Source organism: Ylistrum balloti, unplaced genomic scaffold, assembly GCF_031769215.1.
Source record: "Ylistrum balloti isolate Yb309-2 unplaced genomic scaffold, AGI_CSIRO_Ybal_v1 Utg369796, whole genome shotgun sequence".
NCBI classification, from domain to species: domain Eukaryota; kingdom Metazoa; phylum Mollusca; class Bivalvia; order Pectinida; family Pectinidae; genus Ylistrum; species Ylistrum balloti.
In genome coordinates this window covers 425,831-447,722 of record NW_026781976.1, presented here as the reverse complement: position 1 = coordinate 447,722, position 21,892 = coordinate 425,831, and positions in this window count along the sequence as shown.

The window sequence follows — 21,892 nt, the reverse complement described above, 5'->3', positions numbered from 1 at the left end:
ACATATATCAATTTGGAATACATGTTTAAACTTAAATTATTACTTCTATCACAAATAGAATTAATCTCCAAACTTGTGCGGTGATGGAGGGTCTGTGTGTACTCTACTGGTATATAAATCAAGCCATTTACTGCATCACTTCAGATTTTTAAGCATTATTTACAAGCCGCTCAGTGTCAACTCATGTCTAATTCTGGGAAAGCACTTTTATTATTATGTTTACGACATTTCGACCAAGTGATACGAGACATGAAGCCATTCTGTACTGATACACCTATCGGAGTCTTTATTAATTAGCATAAAACCGATAGTCTGTAAAAGCGTTTTGCTATAAGCAATAATTTAAAAGCGTCCCTACTTTTACCTTGTCCGCCAGTTTGTATGTTTGATAACTAACTAGATAAGACCTCGTATAAAATAGGACGTAAAGCGGCTTTCATTATGTGACATGTACTTTACTTTGACAAAAGAATCGAATGTCTGGAAAAAGACGTCTATTGCACGTCATCAAGCGTTTCGGTGTCAGCTTCCGGTTTGGAGAGTATCACTACTGTCTTCACATTGCCTGGCAACCTGCACGGAGATGATTGTACAAAAGACACACAAGTGAAAACACCTTCTAATAAAACCTTAGAATGAGATCCTGTAAAGCCAAACAATGAATTAGACTACAGCATACAGCTATTTCTTCCTTCTAGGACTCGCTAGTGAAACCCAGGAGGGGACTGCATGTGCATGTCCTATATAGCGTCACTATTCTAATGAATTAAAACGTGACGGGACAGTTACGGCAATAGTGTATCTGATTAAAGTTTACACTAATCATTTCCTAGAGTTTGTTAAGCACGATTTTAGATCGTTGAAGTGTCAAAAAGAGTAATATCAGAAGGCTGCAAGTGAAGGCTGTTAAGGAGTTTATCATTAGAGAAACTAAACATGTAACACATGCTGATAGTAAATGTATCATTATGGTATAGTTTATCTGTCGTCCGAGCATTTGAAATAATTCACAAATTGTTGCTTAGAAAAATATCAGTGATTTTCAAAAATCTGATACAATGACAAAAATAAGATTATGTTTTTGTTTTAGAATATCGGTGTATCAAGTATGAAACTGACACACTCCGTTCAGTTAAGAGTTTTGTTACGCATCACTACCCCGTTATCAGTTAAAAAACGCATATGACATAAATGTCTGTTATAACACACCTGTCAGTACAAATGACCTAGCGGAGCTGTAATTGGCTGATGGTTCACAATGTTTCTATTGTGACGTAATACGTACCTTCATGGCGTTATCTACATTATGACGTCACCAAGAAAAGATTTACAGTGAGACTATCGCCAATTTAGATTTTTTTACAGTATTATATATATATATAATTTTTTTTTTCTGGAGTGTCTAATATATTTGATGAATAGAAACTTCGTTTCCGTTCAAACTCGTAACTTTTTTTCCAGCTCATCAGACGCTCGATAAAGCAAATGTTTCTAAGAATCGTTTCCATAATCTTCTGGGAAATCGTGTAAAATCCTCTATTTCTTTGATCAGGAATAACATTCAGAAAATTGATTGATTAAAAGTTCAAAAGAAGCATTCTGATGAGATACATGTTTACTCCAGTCCATGAATAACACAGACGATGTGTGTCAGGGATTACTCGCAATATCAGGCTCCTTCTAAAACATGATTTTAGTCTGCCATTTGTTTATGTATTTCTTGACATTGATGTGACGTTTATGTTAAATAACATCCTTGCAAAGTGATTTTCCTACTTAAATACATTATAAAGAGCAACATAAAATCTCCCCTCACACCGCTTCTACAACAGATCGCCTTTCTCCATGTTATATCGTTATATACATAACATAAAAACGTCATCTTCCAAGGCGAGCACCCTACAACAAATAATGGTCTTTGGCATTTCAATTTAAAGCTGCGGCTGGGCCTGTCGTAGTTTACGACAGATTCAAGCTAACCTCTTTGGGCGCAATTCTTTGAACTGCAATTTAATGTTCGACTGGCAAAGTTTCTAATGAAGGCCTGGTGATAACTCTTTCTGAAATGAAATGGAAAGATCTTTATAGCTGAGTATAAATTGTAGGAAGTGGGTACCACTTGAATATAATACGGGTTTAGAGCCTTGTTTTAAATTGTAAAATATGGTTTCTGTTTGACCGTCAGACAACTCTCTACAAAGGCTGTTGGCCGTGATTTATGGTCACTCAGAGTCCAGTTCCTGTCATATCACTATTAATTGAATGAGTGCTGTTAAAGTGATTTATAAGTGATGGCTATGACAAGGTATCATTGTGCCTGGAATACAGGCGGACCATCGCGTGGAAAGTCGGCGTTGTTAGGGAAGTAGGAAGGCATGTGTTTGTGTTGCTAGGGAATTGCACTCTTCGAAACGTATGATTCAGGCACACTTTACATTCATATTATAACGTGGAATGGAGTGATTTATTAAAGAAATGATTATGTTTTATTTCCAAACAGATAGTTTTATTCCTCTCGGAATTCAATAAAGACTCCCAAGAATAAATAATCATCGTGAAGACTGTATGTTACACGATAAATATGTCTGCTAGCTAGTCGGTAACAGCGATGTGTGATTTCTACAGCGATTGATTATATAAACTCCAAGTAAAGTGATGGTATACAGTGTACATAGCAGTAACTTCCATTATATCTCTTTATTTCGAATCAAGTAATGCCGTTAGGAAACGCTTAGTTTTCGTTTTAGTGTGAAATTAGCTGATTTCGATGGCGGATTTAGCAGTTGCGTCCCTTGGTCTAAGATATTTTTTAGTAGTTAAAGTATGGCGTCTATGTACCTGCCCCATTCCCTGAATAAATATGATGGTGACTCCGACTCTGATTACCGAAAAAAAGATAAATAAATAAAACAAATTATCGAAGGAAAATTAAAATACCAAAATTCTATTCAATCCAACATTTAGCATTTAGCAACCCAAGATAACAAAAAATGGCGTCTCTGGCTCTTAGCAACGTAAAACAACCAAAGGTGACGCCTCTGGCCATTACCAACCCAAGACAGCAAAAGCTGAGGCCTTTAACTCTTAGCAACCCATGAGAACAAAAGCTGGCGCCTCTGACTCTTTGTAACCCAAAAGAACAAATGCTGGCGCATCTGACTCTTTGTAACACAAGAGAACAAAAGCTGGCGCCTCTGACTCTTTGTAACACAAGAGAACAAAAGCTGGCGCCTCTGACTCTTTGTAACCCAAAAGAACAAATGCTGGCGCATCTGACTCTTTGTAACACAAGAGAACAAAAGCTGGCGCCTCTGACTCTTTGTAACCCAAGAGAACAAAAGCTGGCGCCTCTGACTCTTTGTAACCCAAGAGAACAAAAGCTGGCGCCTCTGACTCTTTGTAACCCAAGAGAACAAAAGCTGGCGCCCCTGACTCTTTGTAACCCAAGAGAACAAAAGCTGGCGCCTCTGACTCTTTGTAACACAAGAGAACAAAAGCTGGCGCCTCTGACTCTTTGTAACCCAAGAGAACAAAAGCTGGCGCCTCTGACTCTTTGTAACCCAAGAGAACAAAAGCTTGCGCCTCTGACTCTTAGTAACCCAAGAGAACAAAAGCTGGCGCCTCTGACTCTTAGAATAGAAGAAATAGTAGAAGAAAAACGATGGCTCCGGCAATTAGCAAGTCCAATTTGTCGTGTTATGTTCTTGAGCTTACAATCATATTAAGCCAAGTTTCGAATACGTCACCAAGTTGGCGGTTTGTAGCCTTGAATAGAATTCGGAGTCGTCAGTTCTTGAAGATATTAATTCTCTATTAATTCAGCAAGTCCTGACTTAAGTCGGCTTTTTGTGTTAAGTCGGCGATTTGAAATCTTGAATATAATACGTAGTCGCGAGTTGTTTGAGACCTTAATTCTCTATGCGAAGTCTGCGGATTTTGGAGTTGGTTCCCTTTCTATTTAGCGCACGTGTAAATGAACGCGATGCGTGTAGTGGTAATCTAGCACTATCATTTTACAAATAACAATTACTATAAATGTTTAACGATACATTAGTGTATGTGTTTTAAGAGTCAGTAGAAGTTTACACCATTCTAACGGCACTACAGCTGGCAGTAAGTGACGGGTTCACTATCGACAATGTTGTGATCGCTTCAACCCATGGAGTCAGCTGTAATGGCACAATCTATATACAACCTATTTATAATGATGTCTAATGACACATCTAGAGGGATCCGAGGTGACAAAATGATAAATCTAGAAGCATTCGAAGTGACAAAATCACAATATTAAAGTAATGGGAAAATAAATTACATCAAATTGTCACGTTACAACAGCTGTAATAAATTATCTCAAATCTTAAGTGAATTTTTTTAAATCCCTTAAAAAGTCGTTTCATCATTATTTTCCATATTAAAAGTTGCATGCGGATTGGGATTTTTTAAAACAAAAACCAAAAACGTTTGAATGTGATTAATTCGCGCTATCCGGCGGAGTCGCGCTAGCAGCGGTGTTCGGTAGTGTTGTACATGGGGTGACAAATAGCATGACGCATGACAAATAACAAGCTTCGCAAAAACGAAAATTAATCTTTGCACTCAAACTAGGGCCTCCATTGTAGAAATCTGACATGATACATTTGTCAGGCAAGCTGACTTAATAACCTCTATGTCTTTTAAGGTTTGAAATTCGAAACATTTATAAATCATTTGGCACATAAAATCGATTTAGAAAGGTTATAAATTAGTTTTTTTGTTCGTTATTTCTGTAGGTCTTGCACAAATGTGTATCGTGAGTGAATAATTTATTGATGTTCAATTCAACATTTGCCTCCGAGCTCGTTACAAATAATTCGCACACCAATACAACATGGCTTCTAAAATAATGTTTAGCTTCTCCGTAATAGCCAGGTGATTAAAACTGTGAGATATTTGTCCAATTACAACTATCCACGCAACACGTATATTTCATTTTAATTGTACATTTCCTAACCGCCAAGATTACAGGTCTACAACCGAATCAACATCTGTTTGGAATTTCAGATTTCCAGTCATAAATCACGGCGTTTCCCGATCGGTGTTGTTCTGTTTCGCGCACTGTGTATGGTAGTAAAGAGCCATACATCGGATTTATGTAGAACAAATCTAAAATTCAAATTATTACCAGTAGGTGTTTAATATCGTAAACCATTCTAAATCATAAACATTTCATATTCTGTACCGAAAAACTATACACAGCAAAGGATGTCTGTATTGTTAGTATAGCAAGGAAGGGGTTAGTAAAGTGATGTCAATATAGCAAGGAAGGGGTTAGTAAAGGGTTGTCAGTATAGCAAGGAAGTGATTAGTACAGGGATGTCAATATACCAAGGAAGTGGTTAGTAAAGGGATGTTAGTATAGCAAGGAAGGGGTTAGTAAAGGGATGTAAGTATAGCAAGGAAGTGGTTAGTACAGGGATGTCAGTATAGCTAGGAAGTGGTTAGTAAAGGGATGTCAGTATAGCAAGGAAGTGGTTAGTAAAGGGATGTCAGTATAGCAAGGAAGTGATTAGTACAGGGATGTCAATATACCAAGGAAGTGGTTAGTAAAGGGATGTTAGTATAGCAAGGAAAGGGTTAGTAAAGGGATGTAAGTATAGCAAGGAAGTGGTTGGTACAGGGATGTCAGTATAGCTAGGAAGTGGTTAGTAAAGGGATGTCAGTATAGCAAGGAAGTGGTTAGTAAAGGGATGTTAGTATAGCAAGGAAGGGGTTAGTAAAGGGATGTCAGTATAGCAAGGAAGTGGTTAGTTAAGGGATGTAAGTATAGCAAGGAAGTGGTTAGTAAAGGGATGTCAGTATAGCTAGGAAGGGGTTAGTAAATGGATGTCAATATAGCTAGGAAGTGGTTAGTAAAGGGATGTCAGTAAAGCATTGAATGGGTTAGTAAAGGGATGTAAGTATAGCAAGGAAGTGGTTAGTACAGGGATGTCAGTAAAGCATTGAATGGGTTAGTAAAGGGATGTCAGTATAGTAAGGAAGGGGTTAGTAAAGGGATGTCAGTATAGCAAGGAAGGGGTTAGTAAAGGGATGTTAGTATAGCAAGGAAGGGGTTAGTAAAGGGATGTTAGTATAGCAAGGAAGGGGTTAGTAAAGGGATGTCAGTATAGCTAGGAAGTGGTTAGTACAGGGATGTCAATATACCAAGGAAGTGGTTAGTAAAGGGATGTTAGTATAGCAAGGAAGGGGTTAGTAAAGGGATGTAAGTATAGCAAGGAAGTGGTTAGTACAGGGATGTCAGTATAGCTAGGAAGTGGTTAGTAAAGGGATGTCAGTATAGCAAGGAAGTGGTTAGTAAAGGGATGTCAGTATAGCAAGGAAGTGGTAAGTAAAGGGATGTCAGTATAGCTAGGAAGTGGTTAGTAAAGGGATGTCAGTATAGCTAGGAAGTGGTTAGTAAAGGGATGACAGTATAGTAAGGAAGGGGTTAGTAAAGGGATGTCAGTATAGCTAGGAAGTGGTTAGTAAAGGGATGTCAGTATAGTAAGGAAGTGGTTAGTAAAGGGATGTCAGTATAACAAGGAAGTGGTTAGTAAAGGGATGTCAGTATAGTAAGGAAGTGGTTAGTAAAGGGATGTCAGTATAGCTAGGAAGTGGTTAGTAAAGGGATGTCAGTATAGCTAGGAAGGGGTTATTAAAGGGATGTCAGTATAGTAAGGAAGGGGTTAGTAAAGGGATGTCGGTATAGTAAGGAAGTGGTTAGTAAAGGGATGTCAGTATAGCTAGGAAGGGGTTAGTAAAGGGATGACAGTATAGTAAGGAAGGGGTTAGTAAAGGGATGTCGGTATAGCAAGGAAGGGGTTAGTAAAGGGATGTCGGTATAGTAAGGAAGGGGTTAGTAAAGGGATGTCAGTATAGCTAGGAAGTGGTAAGTAAAGGGATGTCAGTGTAATAATGAAGGGACCGGATGTCAGTGAAGTAAGGAAGGGACCGGATGTCAGTGAAGTAAGGAAGGAACCGGATGTCAGTGAAGTAAGGAAGGGACCGGATGATAGTGTCGTAAGGAAGGGACCGGATGTCAGTGTAGTAAGGAAGGGACCGGATGTCAGTCTCCTCTGTGTTAGAGAAAAGATGTTCTGTGTAATAAATAAGGTCTAATGAAACAATAGTTTGTGTAGTAAAAAAATTTTGAATGGATGTAGCGATAGCTGATGTTGTTAATCATGTACTAATGAAATGAAATGATCTTCTGTGTAGTAAATATGTGGTTAATGGAACAATCTTCTGTGTAGTAAATATGTGGTTAATGAAACAATATTCTGTATAGTAAATATGTGGTTAATGGAACAATCTTCTGTGTAGTAAATATGTGGTTAATGGAACAATCTTCTGTATAGTAAATATGTGGTTAATGAAACAATCTTCTGTGTAGTAAATATGTGGTTAATGAAACAATCTTCTGTGTAGTAAATATGTGGTTAATGGAACAATCTTCTGTGTAGTAAATATGTGGTTAATGGAACAATCTTCTGTGTAGTAAATATGTGGTTAATGAAACAATCTTCTGTGTATCTTCTGTATAGTAAATATGTGGTTAGTGAAACATTCATCCGTGTAGTAAATATGTGGTTAATGAAACAATCTTCTGTGTATTAAATATGTGGTTAATGGAACAATCTTCTGTGTAGTAAATATGTGGTTAATGAAACATTCATCCGTGTAGTAAATATGTGGTTAATGAAATAATCTTCTGTGTAGTAAATATGTGGTTAATGAAATAATCTTCTGTGTAGTAAATATGTGGTTAATGAAACAATCTTCTGTGTAGTAAATATGTGGTTAATGGAACAATCTTCTGTGTAGTAAATATGTGGTTAATGGAACAATCTTCTGTGAAGTAAATGTTGTAAGTAAGAGACAGGATAACTCGACAATGTTGTAAGTAAGAGAGGATAACTCGACACTGTTGTAAGTAAGAGAGGATAACTCGACACTGTTGTAAGTAAGAGAGGATAACTCGACAATGTTGTAGGTAAGAGACAGGATAACTCGACAATGTTGTAGGTAAGAGAGGATAACTCGACACTGTTGTAAGTAAGAGACAGGATAACTCGACAATGTTGTAAGTAAGAGAGGATAACTCGACAATGTTGTAGGTAAGAGACAGGATAACTCGACACTGTTTGAAGTAAGAGACAGGATAACTCGACACTGTTGTAAGTAAGAGAGGATAACTCGACAATGTTGTAAGTAAGAGAGGATAACTCGACACTGTCGTAAGTAAGAGAGGATAACTCGACAATGTTGTAAGTAAGAGAGGATAACTCGACACTGTTGTAAGTAAGAGAGGATAACTCGACAATGTTGTAGGTAAGAGACAGGATAACTCGACAATGTTGTAAGTAAGAGAGGATAACTCGACACTGTCGTAAGTAAGAGAGGATAACTCGACAATGTTGTAAGTAAGAGAGGATAACTCGACACTGTCGTAAGTAAGAGAGGATAACTCGACACTGTTGTAAGTAAGAGAGGATAACTCGACAATGTTGTAAGTAAGAGAGGATAACTCGACACTGTCGTAAGTAAGAGAGGATAACTCGACAATGTTGTAAGTAAGAGAGGATAACTCGACACTGTTGTAAGTAAGAGAGGATAACTCGACAATGTTGTAGGTAAGAGACAGGATAACTCGACACTGTTTGAAGTAAGAGACAGGATAACTCGACACTGTTGTAAGTAAGAGAGGATAACTCGACAATGTTGTAAGTAAGAGAGGATAACTCGACACTGTCGTAAGTAAGAGAGGATAACTCGACAATGTTGTAAGTAAGAGAGGATAACTCGACACTGTTGTAAGTAAGAGAGGATAACTCGACAATGTTGTAAGTAAGAGACAGGATAACTCGACACTGTTGTAAGTAAGAGAGGATAACTCGACACTGTTGTAAGTAAGAGAGGATAACTCGACACTGTTGTAAGTAAGAGAGGATAACTCGACAATGTTGTAGGTAAGAGACAGGATAACTCGACACTGTTGTAAGTAAGAGACATGATAACTCGACAATGTTGTAGGTAAGAGACAGGATAACTCGACACTGTTGTAAGTAAGAGACATGATAACTCGACACTGTTGTAAGTAAGAGAGAATAACTCGACACTGTTGGAAGTAAGAGACAGGATAACTCGACACTGTTGTAAGAGAGGATAACTCGACAATGTGATTTTTGTATTTGTTATCAGGTAATTTTTTTAATTCCTATTCAATACATTTGATACACGTGACCTGAAAGAGGGCCTATGTCAACGTAGTTTTAATGAAGAACTTCCTGGCAATTTTTCACCCCAGGTGCCTACTGAAATATAATACTATTAATGACACCATACCCGCAACAGGCTGGCCTTTATTACAGCCGGAAAGGTTCCGTCGATCTGTTAAACCCTATTGATGCTATTAAATATGTATATACTATAGTAATAAGCTGACAGCTGTCACTCAATGTTTTTTTCATGCTCACTCAATTTTCACATTTAATGAATATTTTACCTGACAAGTATGTCGTGTCTCTCTCGTTTTGTGATATTTTAGTGTCAACACCATTATAGAATAGATGATTTAGGTAATATTTTATGGCACACATCAGAAAGAATCGGGTTTTAACGACAGACCAACGCTTAGTCATGTCTCCAGTACACCTAAATGTTATGCTACAGTATATATTTCATTACAATAATGATATCCAGAGTCACACCAAGTCTTATTTGTAAATATGAAAATAACTCAACTAATATTTACTCAATCACCGAAAAATTTACATGTTTGTGTGTGTGTGTGCGTGTGTGTGGAGGAGGAGAGGGAAGGGGGAGACGGGCCGCACTCCATTGGTTTTAATAACATACTAACAAGACTATGTTAATTTCCTGATGAAAACCAAAAGCAAATAGATGGGAAATTGGGTACACATGGTATATGATGATTAAGAAATATAAGTTTTGAGGGACAATCGCAGCATTTTTCTCTTCAGGTGGTAGCGTTCGTTCAGAGCACTTCATTACCTTGGACCGTGATCAGACACAGGTGGATGTTGTATACAGTGTCATTTCATAACTAGAAACAATGCGAGATCGTCTATATACCACACAGCTACCTCTTATCATGGGTAAAACACCAATTACACACATTTTGCAGAATCCTACACGAGATACATTTGTGAAATGATGGCGGGGAAATGACTTGAGCAGACGACACGTTGAAAGACATGGCCGCCACTGTTGGCTGTCGACTTACAAGTGATAACGATGACAACGACGAGCTGTTGAATTTGACGATGTGATGACATATAAGGGTGTAAGTGTTGTCAGTATGTTGTTGTATAATTGATTGACTGAACTGGCCTCTCTACACATGTCTGTCAGCAGTTTGTCACTGTGGTGCTGACTGAATGACCATAAAGAGCTCTGATGTAGGATACAAGCACGTCCGTGCTACGGACTTCTCAGGGGAGACTGAGTGGGTCTTCGTTCGATAGGAGAAGTAAACAGGGCTCAATATTTATTTCTAAACAGGAGAAAATTCTTGACCTTTGTTGCGATTTGATACAAATACGAAACAAGTCGTGGTGCGTCTCCATGGTGATGTCATTCAACACTCGGGATAAGCTTTCATAGTGAACACTATATCCATGGTATGTTTCGTGGTGACCTAACCTGACACTAGCCTGAAGATGCCTTTGATAGAAACTGTTGCTGATATAGTTTCATAACAGATTAGAACGCCAATTGAGAAAGCTTTCATCGACATCCGGTACCCGTTTGTCGTCACCTGACCACCTGACGAGTGTCACGTGATCACCTGACGACTCCGTACCGAGTTAGGTGTTTGAGTGAGTGACAATGCTCGAACGATTCAGTCTCCCATTACGTATTTGATATAGTTTACAGCCCATTCCCGGGCCCATCACTCAATAACGTTGTCTATCACACTGTCGTTGTGGAGATAGCAATGTGAGACTAATGGCTACATACGACAGGAATGCAAACGCGTTGCTTATTGGTTTTTACGGAAATTGATCGCAATGCACACAATTTGTAAATCTATAAATCGTCCATCTTTCACAATCGGTTGGCGCTGTATACACCCTGTGACATTAACTATGTAATAAAGGCTAGCGTCTCAGCTATCCGCCATGATATAGATGACACACGACACAGTTAAGGCGATAAATAAGTTTGAGTTATTCGTGGTGAGTTGTGACACTGACAATAGTTCGTGTAAGGTCGGATTTCTCTCCGTATGACATCATTTATCACCTCCATTCACATAGTGTACTGCTTTCGTAATATATTATTTACTGGTTAAGCCTCCCGTTCATCAAGCATGACCTTCATAAACCCTATGTGTGGCTTCTCTAATGGAAAATAAATGAGATGATATATATTCTTTTGAAAAAAATGCGAATTAAGAAGGAATTTTATTAGACACGGCATAAATTCGGGTAACGTATGGTTTTTAAATGACTTGAAGTGCCTATCTGATGGTCTACACGAGTCTGGTAGACGACTTATGGCACTGATAGGTTTTTCATGTTAATTCTAACAAATAAGGACTGATGACGTCACCATCGTTTATCTTCAATTCAAAAATATAAAATATGCCAGGCAGGTGTGTATATTATTTTAGTCATAATATAGCAGAATTACCGTTTTATTTACATAATGAAAAAAGTTTAAGCCCTCAAGAATTGATATACAAGTTATAGAAATTAGTTCGCTGTATGTTTATGAATGATAGTTCAAAAAGACGCATTACTGGTCTCTTTTACGACCTCACTCAGGTGTATTTGTAGCTTACAATGATGGTTCAGATCGTTAAAAATATTCGTTTCCTACAAACGAATTCTACATATATACCTATACTTCATCATTAGACTTCACTGCGCATGCGCTGTTTAGCGACAAAATGAGCGCAGTTCGTCCGAATGTACGTCCGCATCTCGTCCAAATATGTGTCCTCAGAAGCCCATGATCACCCGTGAAACAGAGTTACGTTATCCAGCCTGCAATCTATAACCACAATGTGATGTGATATGAAAACCAGGGCATTACTATCCAGTATATTTGTACATAAAAAACGAATAAAAGTTTTCAATACAAAATTGATTTAAGAGCTCTCAGATTCCGTAATATAAAACACAAATGTAGGTCCTAACTCATAAGATAGGGCTTTATTACCCTATTTAACACGTCATACCCTCTCAACTTTTAAATGTGTTTGCAAATTTCCTTAAAAAGCCACATACCTTTACACGAAAAAGCATATACGTGTGACATACATCCAACATTTAAATCTTCATGTAAACAGTAAAGAACATCGCTCCCGCTAATTCTGTTGTTTTAGCAGATGGGAATTCCAATTAATGAAGCCAATATAAAATCTGAAAAGTCACGATTGTTCTTTATATATTATGTATTATTTTTCTTTTTGAAAATAAAAAACAAGTTCAGTTAATCGAGTATCGACACAGTCATGCCGTATGTTACCATGTAGTTCGAAGGCTAATAACACAGAGAGTAATTCCTATCAAATGATTCTTACGTTCTAACAGTGTTGTCTGCCTCCTGTACACATATTTATAAAAATGACAACCTATACCAATAGGGGAAAAACATGTTAAAGGCAATTAAAAAAAAATGATACTAGAAAGAATTTTCCCCGAGCATTGAATTGTCTCTAGCTTCATTATTACATTCTTGAACACTATCTTGATACGATACACGAGTTTTACCTTGTTTCGTTGTCCATGTCTACTGGAACCTGTCTAGAAATGCAACCCTACAGGATCATTTTGTCATCGTTGTCATGGCGTCGTCTGCACGAAATATCCCGCAGATTAAGTCTTGAAATCTCATAATACTGGGTAGCAATTGTGTTACTTTTTCTATCTCTGACAAGGAACAGGTGTGTTTTTTCACACGTGTTCGTTTCATCTCTGACAGGGAACAGACATGTTCGTTTTATCGCTAACAGGTACCACGCGTGTTCCTTTCATCTCAAGTAACTTGTTTGTTAAGTTCCTCTTGGTCGAATACATCTGTGTTGACTTTTATCTTTGCAGTGCACATCTGTGACAGGGAACAGGTTCATCTCTTACAGGTAGCACCTGTGTTCATTTCATCTCTGACAGGTGCCGCGCGTGTTCGTTTGATCTCTGTTAGAGAACAGGTGTGTTCGTTTCATATCTAACAGGTTGCACTCTTGTTTGTTTCATCTCTGACAGATAGCACGCGTGTTCGTTTCATCTAAGCCAGGTAGCACGTGTGTTCATTTCATCTCTGACCGGTACCACGCGTGTTCGTTTCATCTCTCAGTGAACAGTTTCCTCTCGGTCGAATACATTTGCATTGGCTTTCATCTCTGCCATGTATCACATCTCTGACTGGGAACAGGTGTGTTTATTTCATCGCAATAAGGTAACAGGCATAATTGTTCCATCTCTGACAAGTAGCATATTATTTCTTCTCGGCTTAGTAACAGACGTATTTGTTCACTCTTTGCACAAAATGTGTGTTCGTTTCATCTCTGACGACCTACATTTTGACGGTATTAGTAAATCGTTATTGTTTGCCTCTGCTTCTTATACGTTTTTTTCTTTTGTAAAATAGACAGATCGATTTAGATGCGTACAGCTGAGCTCATCATTTTCATGTTTAATATGACGGTTTTATTTGTATCTGAATATGAAACAACATATATTAAATGATTTTGATCCTTATCTGGCCGCACGACATCCTAGTCGACTTCCTTGACCTGTTGGCAAGGTATGATGCAATGCACATGTGCCAGACGAAAAGGTAGACACATTTGCAATTTGACTCAGGTGTATACTTTACTCTCGTATTTATTTTGATCATACATTAGAGCTAATATCGCATGTGCTTGTAACTATCTGAACGGATTAAATTCACGGAACAAGCCATTCACACATCCAAGAAGGACACCTGTTGGTCCCCTGTGGTTTCTAGAGTTAAATAATAATATTAAAAAAACATTCAATTGCTTGATAACATGTGTAATAAAAACGCGATATGATGTATAAATATGTTAATGTCAGTTCGCCATTGATGACATCATGTTTATTATTCCACACAGACACAAAATCCATTCCAATCAAAGCACATTCTACATATTACATCCAATACGTCTAACTAGCACAACACATGCCTATTGACTAAAAACAAAAAAATCCGCTTCTCTTCCATTCTTTGTGTGTGACATATTTGATGTTTAAATTGACCCGAAGCGACTGATCATGCTTGCTGGCGTGACCGCGGATAAGCCCAGTCTATCTCGCGTGTCAAATGATACATGAAGGCAGGCCTTTGTACCCGCATTCTGTTTCAAACACAACACACATTTATCACACAAAGATAATATCAATGTGTATTTAATTGCGACAGTGATCCATACAGTATATACCAGTAATATTGATGTCCGTGGCATCCCGCTATATTTCATCTCGTTTTTTTGTTCCAATCACTATCTCTAATGCATCAGGCAGGCAAAGTAAAATACAAAGTTATATCCATATTGCACATAACTGTCAAGCTAGAATCCGAATGAATAGCTAGGAAGCATATTATTTATGGGAGGGGATACATTAGGACACGATCTTGTCATGTAAATGATCATGATTAGTTTCCCCCGGAGTATCGGATGTTGCCATATAATTAAAACGTCGTTGTTAATGTGTTATCGATGGAAAACAAACACCGCTCTGTCATACACAAATGCTACTTGTGTATGAATTTAGGTGTCGTGTTCTACGTATTTACATTAATCATCTCTACTGTTGAAAACGCATCATTATATTGTTTTGAAAGAAGTGTTATAATGAAAGGTCTGGCAATAATTCATAGAATACATTTCCCAGTCGCTGTAACTATCCGCGGGGAAAATTCAAATGACATGCTAGCAGCAGTTAACGGGCAATGTATTCCTACGCCCTTTTAGCCCAATGGAAGTTCGCGAAATGGGACATACCACGTGGTTCCATGGGGACCTGTAAGCTGTCTAAATCTACCCTACAACATTTTATTATGAATCTATAGTGACATATGATTGTCTCCCCTTTAAAAGCTATTTTGCCACTGTTCCGATGGATCAACAAAGAATCGACAGTCAGTTCTAGCTTACAGTGTCGCCATTGTGACCAACCAAAAACTTGGTTATGTAATTTTTATCAAAGAGAAAGATAAACTGACTAGAGTATCAAGCTACGAAATACTAACATGATTTATACTCATACAACACGCAATCCAGCAATAATATATAATATCATTTATAATACGACGCTTGAACAAAAGCAATCCCACATATCGAAATGAGTGATTATTTATTTTACGTTTGCAGTCCTGTATCTAACCTGACGCCTTAATGAAGACATAATCAGCTCTTCCTTTGTAGTTTAGAAGGATCTAGACAACAACGGCTGAAAAAAGAATGTTTTATGAATATTTATCATGTAAATAAATGACTTCGGATCAATGAGACTACAATGGTCTAAAAGGATTATAACTGAACACGTGTCTGTAGTCACGGCGCTTGTAATGAGATTGGACATGTAATAATCGACGTTCCTACACCCTGCCCTCGTAGATCGCATTTCCATCGATAAAAAATACCATAAAACTCTGCTCCTGCTTGTCTAAGAGCACAGGCGTAGAATCATGTGTTCTCTGTCAATCAGTCTTGTATGAAGATCAGAAACGTCGACATCAAACAATTTGCCAAGATTTGTAAACCTCTCAATACACATGAGCGGATTATGGCGGATCGACTGTTTTGTAGCCTCGTTTATAGGGCTTTGATCAGGCATCACCCCATCTGTTTTATGTCAATCAGTAGCATTCATCCTCTCCTCCTCATCCGCAGCCAGCTTCTGGAGCTTGCTCGCGACTGACAGATTTTATAGCCAGTAATTTACGTCCACTTTGTTTGGAGTCTGTACATCATCGATCGGACAACAATTCTAGTCTGTCCGCATGTCTGTTATAATAACTACCATTTTATCAGTTTATCGAGATATGACCACTAACAGAGGAATGTATACATATATATATATATATATATATATAGTACCAGTCCGTCTGATGTCTGTAATAGTTACAGAGCACCAGTATGTCCGGTGATTGTGATTGTTTTGTAATGTATGTCCGTCCGTTGTATCTGTTAGTACCAAGGTACCATTCGTCCGATGTTTGGATATCTACATAGTACATGTCCGTCCGATGATTGTAGTGCATCAACAGCAACGATCCATTCGATATATGTGATGGTTATACCAATCCGTCCGATGTCTGTAATGATTATACCAATCAGTCCGATATATGTGATGGTTATACCAATCCGTCCGATGTCTGTGATGGTTATACCAATCCGTCCGATGTCTATGATGGTTACACCAATCCGTCCGATGTCTGTTATGGTTACACCAATCCGTCCGATGTCTATGATGGTTACACCAATCCGTCCGATGTCTGTGATGGTTATACCAATCAGTTCGATATATGTGATGGTTACACCAATCCGTCCGATGTCTGTGATGGTTATACCAATACGTCCGATGTCTATGATGGTTATACCAATCCGTCCGATGTCTGTGATGGTTATACCAATCCGTCCGATATATGTGATGGTTACACCAATCCGTCCGATGTCTATGATGGTTATACCAATCCGTCCGATGTCTGTAATGGTTATACCAATTCGTCCGATGGCTATGATGGTCATACCAATCCGTCCGATATATGTGATGGTTACACCAATCCGTCCGGTATCTGTGATGGTTAGACCAATCCGTCCGGTATCTGTGATGGTTACACCAATACGTCCGATGTTTGTGATGATTATGCCAATCGGTCCGATGTCTATGATGGTTACACCAATCAGTCCGATATATGTGATGGTTATACCAATCCGTCCGATGTCTGTGATGGTTATACCAATCAGTCCGATATATGTGATGGTTACACCAATCCGTCCGATGTCTATGATGGTTATACCAATCCGTCCGATGTCTGTGATTGTTTAACCAATCCGTCCGATGTCTGTGATTGTTACACCAATCCGTCCGATGTCTGTGATGGTTATACCAATCTGTCCGATATATGTGATGGTTACACCAATCCGTCCGATGTCTGTGATGGTTACACCAATCCGTCCGATGTCTGTTATGGTTATACCAATCCGTTCGATGTCTGTAATGATTATACCAATACGTCCGATGTTTGTGATGATTATGCCAATCGGTCCGATGTTTGTGATGATTATGCCAATCAGTCCGATGTCTGTGATTGTTATACCAATCCGTCCGATGTCTGTGATTGTTATACCAATCCGTCCGATGTCTGTGATGGTTATACCAATCCGTCCGATGTCTGTGATTGTTATACCAATCCGTCCGATGTCTGTGATTGTTTAACCAATCCGTCCGATGTCTGTAATATTTAAACCAATCCGTTCGATGTATATGATGGTTATGCCGTCTATGTCTGTGTAATACTTGTTTCTCCGAGATTTTTAACCGTTATATCAATCCGTCCGATATCTGTGATGGTTATATCAATCCGTCCGATATCTGTGATGGTTATACCAGTCCGTCCGAGATACCAGTCCATTCGATATCCGTGTACATGATATTTATCTATCGAGTATATGTGAGAGTTCTTTTGTAACAATCCGTCCGCGTCTGTCCAGTTTCCGATCTAACCATACCGATATAGTGGATATATAACGTTTTTATTTGTGTTATTCTTCAACGTCTTGCTAACATTATTGTGTCGGGTAACATTGTGCTATGTGACGGATACCGTTCACGAAGGACACTTTGATCAGTTAAAATTCGTACCTGTATCTCATCTACAACAGTTCTATTGATGGAGGCGTTTATTCCTCCAATGTACTTGAATGTAAGCATTTCTATGTAAACTGATAATAATAACACAGCAGTTTCTCTAAGCTAGAAAGGAGTCGAGGCTATATTACAGAAATCTATTAAACAACTGAGTTTACGTGAAACGAGGCTTTTTATTAAAAAAAAAAATAAACAGAACGAAAAGAAGTAGACGATGATGGGTAAAGTTGGCATTTTGTGGGTGTCGGTACCGAACGTACCAATCAATCTAGACCTGAATGCTTTTCACTTATCTGAAATAAAACACGATCTGTGCTGGGGTTCAACATTTGAAGCAGTGTTAATCGATGAAGTCACGATCTTACAAGCACTCCAGACAGAAATATCGCTCCTGGGTGAAAGGCGAACCTTCCCAAATTATCAAAGTCACTAACAAATGCGAATGGCGGTATTTTCAGGTCACAAAGATAAGCTTTTAAAATATTGGAAACAATTGTAAAAAGACCTGATGACGGAGGGCCCGGCATGTTAATGTATATTTGTCGATGGCCCGGACAATCAGGGGCCTGGAATATATCCCTTTTTCACAACTGGTGGACATAATGACAAATGAGTCAAGATTGGTATCAAATATTGACCTTCAACAGAAACAGATCACGCCGCAGAACGAGAGGTTGAAATGAAACAGGAGCAGGTAAACATGTAAATTACATCTGAGTTCTGAAGTTAGATGTGGGAACTGAGGTTAGATATAAGTGTTGAGAGTAGATATGGGAGCTGAGGTCAGATATAAGTGTTGAGTGTAGATATGGGAACTGAAGGAAGATGTTATTGTAAAGTGTAGAAAGATATGGGGGTTGGATATGAGTGCTAAGGGTAGATATAGGTGTTGAGGTTAGATAGATATGGGTGTTGAGGTTAGATATCAGTGTTGAGGGTAGATATAGGTATTGAGGTTAGATATCAGTGTTGAGGGTAGATATAGATGTTGAGGTTAGATATCAGTGTTGAGGGTAGATATAGGTGTTGAGGTTAGATATCAGTGTTGAGGGTAGATATAGGTGTTGAGGTTAGATATCAGTGTTGAGGGTAGATATAGATGTTGAGGTTAGATATCAGTGTTGAGGGTAGATATAGGTGTTGAGGTTAGATATCAGTGTTGAGGGTAGATATAGGTGTTGAGGTTTGATATCAGTGTTGAGGTGAGATATAGGTGTTGAGGTTAGATATCAGTGTTGCGGTGAGATATAGGTGTTGAGGTTTGATATCAGTGTTGAGGGTAGATATCAGTTTTGAGGATAGATATCAGTTTTGAGGGTAGATATAGGTGTTGAGGTTTGATATCAGTGTTGAGTGTTGATATCAGTTTTGAGGGTAGATATCAGTTTTGAGGGTAGATATAGGTGTTGATGTTTGATATCAGTGTTGAGGGTAGATATACGTGTTGAGGTTAGATATCAGTGTTGAGGGTTGATATCAGTTTTGAGGGTAGATATCAGTTTTGAGGGTAGATATAGGTGTTGAGGTTTGATATCAGTGTTGAGGGTAGATATCAGTTTTGAGGGTAGATATAGGTGTTGAGGTTTGATATCAGTGTTGAGGGTTGATATCAGTTTTGAGGTTAGATATCAGTTTTGAGGGTAGATATAGGTGTTGATGTTTGATATCAGTGTTGAGGGTAGATATACGTGTTGAGGTTAGATATCAGTGTTGAGGGTTGATATCAGTTTTGAGGGTAGATATCAGTTTTGAGGGTAGATATAGGTGTTGAGGTTTGATATCAGTGCTAAGGGTAGATATCAGTGTTGAGGTGAGATATAAGTGTGTGTTGAGTTTAGATATTGGTTAGACATGGGTGTTCCGGGTAGATATGGAAATTGAAAGTAGATATAGATGTTGAGGATAGATTTGGGAATTGAGGTTAGATATTGGTGTTGAGGTTAGATATCTGTGTTGAGGGTAGAAGGTTAATTATCCGTGTTGAGGGTAGATATGGAAATTGAGGTTAGATATGAGTGTTGAGGATAGATATGGAAATTGAGAGTAGAAATGGGTGCTCAGGGTAGATATGGGAATTTAGATATGAGTGTTTGGGTTACATACGGGTGTTGGGATTATATGTGTGTTTTATAGTGCAGTTTCATATCAAGTACTTTTTCAAATGATCACATTTGAGATTCATTTATTTTCGACAAGGGACTTGGCATATGATTTTATTTCTCAGCGAAATGGAGTTTAACATCACGTCATCCGCTGTCGCTGTCATATAGACGTTTCGATGTTGCTTTAACAACTGAACATTTGAAAATGTCATCATGTATAAGTGTTAAAGAATTAGTGTATAAACCACAGGGAAATGAAGTATGGGGGAAATTTGTGCTGGAGTTTACTGAGCGATGACATTCGTGACAGAATCTAAGAATCTTATGTGAATATTTTGATCACTGACGACGTGGAAGGACATATGCTCATTGATTTGCATTATTATCATTTGGCGGTGAATGTTCTGATGAGAAGGCTGTTTCACGTAGTATCATCAGAACTGTAGTACTTTCCTCGCAGATGAGAGTACAATTCATGTGCATTATAAAGATAATGGTTGTAGTGCCTTTAGTACACTGTACGACTGGGTAGTGAAATGATAAATCAGCGATCTATTAAGTGAAGTGTCACTGCCATGTTCTCCCTTCTGCGGCGTTTGGTAAAATCAAGGCGGTAAATAATTCTTACAAGATTGATGTTAAATCAGTTCAAACATCGAGGTCTGTGACAAGTTTGTCATTTATTGTAAAAAACAATAGACAAGTCTTTGTCAGAGTATTGCGTCCCGGAAGTGACATTAGTCTGTCCAATCATCCCGAATGACCTATTAGTCCATCTAGTTATTCTGGGCGCGGTATTAATCCTCCTCGTTCAGGAATCAGTAGTGCGCTGGAGTGTCGTTGTGATTTACAGATCGTCAACTCATCGTCTTGTTACTGTCATTTGGAGGCACTTATCCTGGTCTATGAACAATATCACAATATATTTCGGAACCGTCTGCAAAATCATGAGATGGCAGTGATGACCATAATCCTGTAGCAAATTGACGATAGATGGCGTTAGTGTATTGATCGGTGTCCCCAAGGTGTTTTGGCCAGAGAAGGCGTGTGATTGGACGTCCATCATGCTGTCGACGTGGTCCCATGACGAGATATATCATTGTCATATGGGTCGGTTCAAAGTCATCTTGTTCAATATGAGTGACACTGACCACCAGCTCAGTTGACCACGTCACAGGAGCTGTTTATTCCAGTCTATAGATATGAGGTAGTAATGATCAGTTTTATTCGCCTGACGAAGAGTGACAAATTGTGGTGGCGGAGGATGGTATACGTTATGATAAGTGGTGTCAGCTTTATAGCTCGGACTGTGTGTTACTAGACACATCTATAATCCACCACACTGAAATATCGCCATTACCTTGTCATTATCAGGCAATAAATCCTGCTTTAGTGTATATCTGCAAATAGGCAAACCGTCTTCACATATCGGACGCCCGTGATCTATTCAATCATCTGCGTCCGTCTGCACGTCCATCTGTGCGTCTATTCGGCCACGCGCCCTTATTGGCGGTGTCAAAACTGTCTAAAGGCGTACGTGTTTTATCGTCTAGATGAATTATATCATAGAAAATCATCCAATCGCGAAATGGTCCATGATAATGTTTCAACAGAACATAAGATCATTTGAATGCAAATTTAGGAGTATTTTCCCATTGTAATATCTAATTATGCCGCAGGTGGTGATTCTGATAAAAAAAATGAACAAAATTAGCGACAAGGATGATTTACAATTACCTCGATGATAATCCCGGGAATGTTTGAGATAGACGCTAATGACAGTTATGAATTCTGCCTCTTTGTAACCGACACTCGCTACAAAGCACACACTTGAACTCTTGGGTGCCTACGTCGGAAGCGTTAAACGTCGTAATACTATTGTCTCTGGCTTTTATGACAGTTGTA